The sequence below is a fragment of the Pogonomyrmex barbatus genome, unplaced genomic scaffold (assembly GCF_055798465.1).
Source record: "Pogonomyrmex barbatus isolate J1 unplaced genomic scaffold, ASM5579846v1 scaffold5, whole genome shotgun sequence".
Classification (NCBI taxonomy): domain Eukaryota; kingdom Metazoa; phylum Arthropoda; class Insecta; order Hymenoptera; family Formicidae; genus Pogonomyrmex; species Pogonomyrmex barbatus.
In genome coordinates this window covers 2650978-2659019 of record NW_028297149.1, presented here as the reverse complement: position 1 = coordinate 2659019, position 8042 = coordinate 2650978, and the positions used below count along the sequence as shown (strand labels likewise).

The 8042-nt window shown below is 26.5% G+C and overlaps 1 long non-coding RNA gene and 1 pseudogene across 1 annotated transcript; both read left to right on the top strand.

Annotated features, from left to right (window-relative positions):
• Positions 1–200: 200 nt before the first annotated feature.
• LOC148935310 (uncharacterized) lies at positions 201–4968 on the top strand. Its single transcript, XR_016140338.1, has 2 exons — positions 201–1281; positions 4266–4968. It is a non-coding gene; the product is annotated as an uncharacterized LOC148935310 (long non-coding RNA).
• Positions 4969–5123: 155 nt separating this feature from the next.
• Positions 5124–8009, top strand: LOC148935309 (uncharacterized; annotated as a pseudogene).
• Positions 8010–8042: the final 33 nt, after the last annotated feature.

The following is an 8042-nucleotide window of genomic DNA, read 5'->3' as shown; positions in this document are numbered from 1 at the left end:
TTGTAGTTTTTTAAATCTACTGCACACTGTCTGTCTGTAAACAGTAGTAGCATTGTTTTACATCATTTGAAAAATTTGTTGTAAGTATATATATATATACAACAAATATATATATATATATATATGTATATATTATATATATATATATATGTATTTATATATATATATATATATATGTATATATGTATATATGTATATATGAACATATATATATATATATATATATATATATATATATATATATATGTTCTGTTATTAACTTTTGGAGTGATTCATTGGACAAATTTTATAATTTCAAATATTCTATTTGCGATACATGGTCACTTAATATTGACTATCTAAATAACACCTATAGGTTGAAGATAAAAAGAAATATTAATTAAAACGAATTAAAAATTATTTATTATCGAGGAGGGCCTCATGCGATGGTAAAGTTATCGAAAAATTTATAATTGACGAAATATTTTATATTTTATCATACTATATTTTAACCTAAAATATAAAATATTAAGTAATTATTAAGTAATTAATTTTTCGTATCTTAATCAAGAGATACGATAGTGTCTCAGGTGTCAAGTCAACCGAGAACTACCATGTGATGTGACTTTACGCGAGTCGGCGAGATGCGAGCATCCGAAATTATCGAATCTCAATAACGGCTAAACTGATCAAGTTTTAAATAGATTTGATCGATAGCTTGAGTCCGACTTGCATAATAAAAATATTTTTATTTTTCTGCTATGTGCTCTATAAGCAGAGATATTGCAAAGTCCGATTTGGAAATTTTTACTTAGAAATTTTTACTAAGAAACATCATCATTATTATCGTCGCCTTTGTACGACTACAACGTCTGTCACGAGATGTCATTATTAATCTTATCGACCCAGCGGATAAGTCAGGATCAGACTGATAAGTCAGGATTATTGTAGGATCTAGCGAATCAATGTTCTCAAGGTCCTGCAGTAACTCTGACTTATCGGCCTGATTTATCCACTGGGTCGATAAGATTGATTGATTGATGTAAACACGGTAATATTTTTGGTTGTAAACCTCTCGGGTATCAATATAATAATAAATACGCGTGTGTAATAAATACGCGTGCATTGGAAAGGAAACATTAGCAGTATTAATAAATTGCTTACTACTATTGCATAGTATGCTTACTCTTTTTCTGCACGTCCGAGTGATGGCCAACGATGTTGACGTTTGCGGCGAGTTTAACAGTTTGTGATAATTTGTTTCGGAGTGTAACTCATGTTTATGTCTACTATATTTTGCAAGTAAGTTTTATTTTTCTATTTTATTATTTTATTTTTACATGAACATTTCAATTCAACTTTAGATTCTTTTTTAATTAATCACGATTTTTATAAAATTTATAAACATTAATTGAATGGCAAAGATTATGTTTAGAAGAATAGGAATCCAAGTTGAAAAAATTTTATAATTCTTTTATTTCTTTTTATGAAAAAAAGATATTTATTTATTTCAATGTTTCTTCTTCTTGCAGATTAAAATATATAAAAGTTCCATTATTGTTATTAATGTTTAATAAACGATATCCTAAAAGGATCTGATATGTATGGTTGAATGAAATCTTCTAAATTAAGTGAAATTAAAATATGACTAGATAAGTATAAAAATATATATAAATGTTATTTTATCATATGAACATTTTATTATATGAACATTTCAAGTTGATGTTATCTAGACATATTTATTCATATACATATCTATATAATACATATCTATATAATATAAAATAATTAATTTTATCTAAGTGTGATTGGGAAAAAATGCTAAAATTATTTAATTATTAATTGAACGACAAAGAATAAAGTTCAGAAAAATCATTTTACATAAATGTTTCAATTTGGATTTCGATTCTTTCTAACTGTTTTGTAAGTTGTGTAATTATTTTATTTCTTTTTATGAAAAAAAGATATTTATCCATTGTAACGTTTTTTTTACTCTTGCAGATTTAAATAAAAATTACATAACAATTATCAATGTTCAAAAGAGATGTTAAATAATACTCTAAAAGGATCTAATGTGTGTACAAGAAAATAATGTTTAAAAGAGACATAAAAAATACTCTAAAAGAACATGATATGTATGAGTGAATAAAATCTTCTAAATTAAGGGCGTTAAAATATGGCTTTAGATAAATATAAAAATATATATAAATGTTACCATTTTATTATATAAACATTTCAATTTAATGTTTCTGAACCATATTCATATACTTATTTATATAATATAAAATAATTAGTTTTATCTAATTGTAGTTGGAAAAAACTGCTAAAATTGATTATTTATTAATTGAATGACAAAGAAATAAGTTCAGAAGAATAGGAAGCCAAATTGAAATGTTAATGTTTGTATTAACATTATCATTTTATATAAATGTTTTGTCGCGAGCGCCAAGAACGCAATCGCGTCCACCGCTAACGAGCGGATTACGGCAAGCGATACTCATCCGACGATTATTATTTTGTTAAGCGATAGTGACCGCCAAACTACAGTACTAATCGCGTATTTACTTTTGTAATCGCTCCACGTGAAGCAATCGCTATCCGGGTTGCGCGGCCCTTACGCGGAAAGCCGCCGCGCAACCCAGAAATATTCCGCGAACGCTAACGAACCTTTCGATTATGCTGCAAGGCCGCCTGGAATAGGATAAAAACGGAAGACCGGTACGAGAAGGCGGAACTCATTGAGATTTGTCTTGCCGTCACGTCGCGGTCCAAATTAAGAAGGACAACCTGTGTCATTTTAATAAAATTTATTGACAAGCAAATAAGATGTTGAGTGCTTCCATCACACCGACTCCCTGGTCGACCCCCGAAACAACCCGCACAACAGTTTCAATATTAATATTAACATTATTCAACTTGACTTTCGATTCTTTGTAACTGTTTCTGTAGTTGTATAATTAATTGATAAATTTTGTAATTCTTTTATTTTGTTTACAAAAAAAGATATTTATTTATTTTAACATTTCTTCTTCTTGCAGGTTTTAATAAAAGTTACATAAAAATTATCAATATTCAAAAAAGATGTCAAATAATATCCTAAAAGGATCTAGTATGTGTACAAGAAAACAATGTTTAAAAGAGACATAAACGATATTTTAAAAGGACCTGATATGTATGAGTGAATGAAATCTTTTAAATTAAGGGCGACATTAAAACATAACTTTAGATGAGTATAAAAATATATGTAAATGTTCCCATTTTATTATATGAATTTAAATTTGATGTTATGTAAATTTCCCCATCACAATTGGATAGAGCTAATTGTTTTATATTATTGAATATTTGAGTATGAATCTAGATAACATAAACCTGAAGTAATAAAAAGATATTCTTGGAGTTTTATCTGTTTACATTTATATTTTTATACAAATCATAAAAAAAATATTAAAATTAGTTAATTATTTGAAAAGAATCTGAAGTCGAATTGAAATCATGTGATAAAATGATAACATTTATATATTTTAATATTGATTTAAAACCATTTCATTTGTACACACATATTAATTCCATTGAGGGTATATCATTTATTTCGCTTTTGAACATTGATTGATAACTTATAATTATTTATACAAAATTTACTTAAAATTGTTTACATAAATATTTACATAAATATGTACATAAAAATAGTGAAATAAAAAAATTATCAATGTTCAAAAGAGATGTTAAATAATACTCTAAAAAGATCTAGTATGTGTGTTAAAAAGATCTAGTATGTGTGTTAAAAAGATCTAGTATGTGTGTTTAAAAGAGACAATACTTTAAAAGAAACGATACTCTAAAAAGGGCCTGATATGTATGGGTGAATGAAATCTTTTAAATTAAGGGCGACATTAAAATATGGTTTTAGAATATAAAAATATAAATGTTACTATTTTATTATAAAAACATTTCATGTTATCTGAAATTTAATGTTATTTAGATTCATATTTTTATACATATTTATATATTATAATATAAAATAACTAACTTTGTCTATTAATATCATATACATATCTATATAATACAAAATAACTAGCTTTGTCTAACTGTGGTTGGGAAAAAATCCTAAAATTAATTAATTATTAATTGAACGACAAAGAATAAAATTCAAAAGAATAGGAAGCCCAGTTGAAATGTTAATATTGACATTATCATTTTACTTTAGTAATTGTGTAATGAATTGATAAATTTTATAATTTTTATGAAAAAAAGATATTTATTTATTGTAATGTTTCTTCCTGTTGCAGGTTAAATGAAAGTTACATAAAAAGTATTAATGTTCAAGAGAGATGTTAAATAATACCTTAAAAGGATCTAATATGTGTGTACAAAAAAACAATGTTTAAAAGACATAAACGATACTCTAAAAGGACCTGATATGTATATGGATGAATAAAATCTTATAAATTAAGAATGAAGTTAAAATATAGCTTTAGATGAATATAGAAATATGTATAAATTACATTTTGTTATATGAACACTTCAATTTAGATCATATACATATTCATATACATATTTGTATAATATAAAATAACTAGCTTTATCTAACTATAATGGGGAAAAAATGCTAAAATTAATTAATTAGGATTAATTGAATGGCAAAGGACAAGGTTAAGGAGAATGCATATATTATATTTTACTGTAACATATATGAGTATAAAAATATATAAACGTTAACATTTTATTACATGAACATTTCAATTTGACTTCAAATTTTTTTCAACTAATTAATTAATTTTAATACTTTTTATTTCACAATTTTTATAAAAATTTATAAATTAATTGGCAAAGAATATTAACATTATCATTTTACATAAACGTTTTAACTTGGCTTTCGATTCTCTGTAACTGTTTTTATAATTGTATAATTAATTCAGTATGTATATGTATAACGCATAAAAACATCACATTCCGAAATGATATAATAAACGATATAATTAAAAAAAGAAATTGAAATCCACTTTTGTTAAAAATAATAATCGCGATATTGCCAAAAATATTAAAAAATATGAAAAGTTTTGATCACGAAATAATATTAAGTTTCGTAATCCTAAAACTATTGAGGAGATATATTATTTTTTTTTTAACAAATTTGATATTAAAAATCACGTTGAAAAACGGTTAGAAATTGTATGCATATTCGAGACAGTCATGTTCGCAATATGTATAAAATATTAGCTTTACTAAAAAAGAAATCAGAAGTATGCTTCAGTCTTGCTATTAAACATAACACAATTAGTGATAAATTAGGTGCATTTTGTGGCAAATCGAGGCATACAACTTCGTCTGAAAATTATTTTATCGATTCTATGTATCGTAATATTATTTCATCACAATCTCTGGAATTAAAAGACCAAAATACAAATGTATTACCTTTAATAAAAGGACAAACAAAAAAGTCATGGTTATGTAACGAATTATGTAAAATTCATGATCCAATTTTAATTGATCGTTATGAAACATTCCTCCGAATGATAAGTACATGTACTTTCAAGAGAATACCGGAATTATTACAGAAAATTCATAAATGTACAATAAAAGAGAATTCAAATATGAAATTGGGTCACACATATATTTGTTACATTGATACAACTCTTTGCAAAGCGATGTTTCTTCCTGTTCAATTGTTATCACCTCATTTCTCATTGGTCAAATATTTTAAACGGTTAGTTTATCAAATGACAAATTTCTATGAAAAAATGTTAGAGAAAACTTTAACATCTGCTGATTTAGATATATTAAATCAAATTATAACTTTGGCACAAGAAACAGCAAATCGTATGTACAGACATCAGTATACCGATACTACTTTGTGAGTGATGAGGATATTATTTATAAATATAAAAACGCGTTTAAAGCTTTAACTAAGCGCTCCATGAACACTCCTCGATATGTTTGTGTACTATGTGAGAGACTTTGTTACAAAAGAAATGTATCCGAAATTAATAAGTTTAAAGCATAAATAAATATTCCAGTTTGGAGAGATTTAATAGCATATATAAAAGAAGTATTATTAATTCACAGTATATATGCGATTATTGTGAACAAATTCCGTAACGGGTTAATGCCTGCATATTGCGTTTTAAATAATCTCATTGTCCATGATGTACTCGAAGTAATAGCATCTCTTAACACATTCGAAAAAATTCTCATACAAAGAGCTAAGGCATATCAAACTGTTGTTAAAATGGGAACTGTTATTAACAAAAAATTGCCTCCAAGGCAAATGATACAAAAAATAAAAGGTAGAACTTTTCATTTACCACTTCCTTTACAAGAAACGTGGAACAAATTATGTAAGGATACCGATCCAATAAATATAAATCATGAATTATACATTTTAGTTAGAAGTATTCCGACAAAATCTAAGATTATTTAGGAAGAAATGGTAAATGTTAAAAAAGTATTTGATGCTTTAATATGGTTAAAGCATAACAATCCTCTTTATCGTCATATTATACTGCCAAAAACTCACGATATATTATGTTTAGAGAAATTGAATAATTCAGAATTTCAAATACAGGAAGCGGAAAACAATAATGAATTTGTTTTGGATGACGATTACAAATTATTGAGTCCAAAAGATACAATGAAAGAAACGAACGATAATGTAGAAACTATCTTAAATAATCAGTACAAAGCAATGTTAACTCAGATTGTTGATGACAGTGATGGTCATTATGACCATTTATCCTTTATATGAAAAAAAAACACGCGAATCTGCTACCAACTTATATCAAATGTTAAAAATTCAAGATTTGCCTTTAAATAACCTTTAGATAGATGAAAAAGATTTAAATCTGTTGTGTTTCCCAAATTTATATCCTTTTGGTATTAATGGACAATGTCAAACTAGATCAATTAAATTTCATGATCATGAATTTATCAAATTGTCGTTTAAAATCAAAACATCCACAATATAGATTAAACCAATAATATTTATTTTATTTATTAAATATATACGTCGAATATATGTCAATTAAATCGTGGTATTTATCATAAATTGAATATAACTAATTTGCGAGACCGTTACACGACTTTAGAATATTTAGAAGCATTGCAAAAAGATTTATTAGAATCTGATTTAAGTACTGTTTTTTCTACTTTAAGAAATACGGAACAATATTGGCATAAACCAAGAAGTGATTTAAATTGTATGACGCAACATTACGGTCCTGCAACGTGGTTTCTAACATTGAGTCCTAGTGAGTATATGTGGAATGAATTAGGCGAATATATTCGTGAAGTAAATGGATGGTCTAATGAGTCTTCTTTATCTACCAGTGTTCTTATTGCTAGAGATCCTGTATCAACATCGAGATTTCTCGACAATAAGTTTCGGACAATGCTTGATTTTATTTGTTCCAAAGAATCATCCGATCGGAGAAATAATACATTACTTTTGGCGACGAGAATATCAAGGTAGAGATATTCAACATTTTCATTTGTAATTTTGGGTTAAAAATACATCAATTATTGGTGAATCTTCTCCAGAAGAAGTATCTTTATTTTACAACATATAACTTGTAAATTGCCAGATAAAAATATTTCACTATTATTATACAGACAGTTAATACATATCAACAACACAAACATAACGATTATTGTCTTCATTCTAAGAAGATAGGACGTAAAGTTCGTATATGTCGTTTCGGTTTTCCGTGTTACGGAAACATTTGTTATGAGAAATGTCATAAGTTCAATAGCAGATAGGAAACAATTAAAATATAAAAGTAGGCTCTATGCCCTTCCTCGAACCGATATCGAAATTGATATAAATGATTATAATTCCATCCTTCTTACTGCGTGGGAAGGAAACATGGATATACAATTTATAGATGAAAAATCATTTTTACTTACTTATTATGTTACTAAGAAGGCAGGAAAATGTGAATTATCTGATTCTGTCCTTGATAGTAAAAATAATAAGAACAAATCGCTGGTGAGCTATCTTTGGAATATTGCTTTGCGCTTCATGAATAATAGGGAATGTGGAGCTCTTGAAGCTGCTGATACATTGCTGG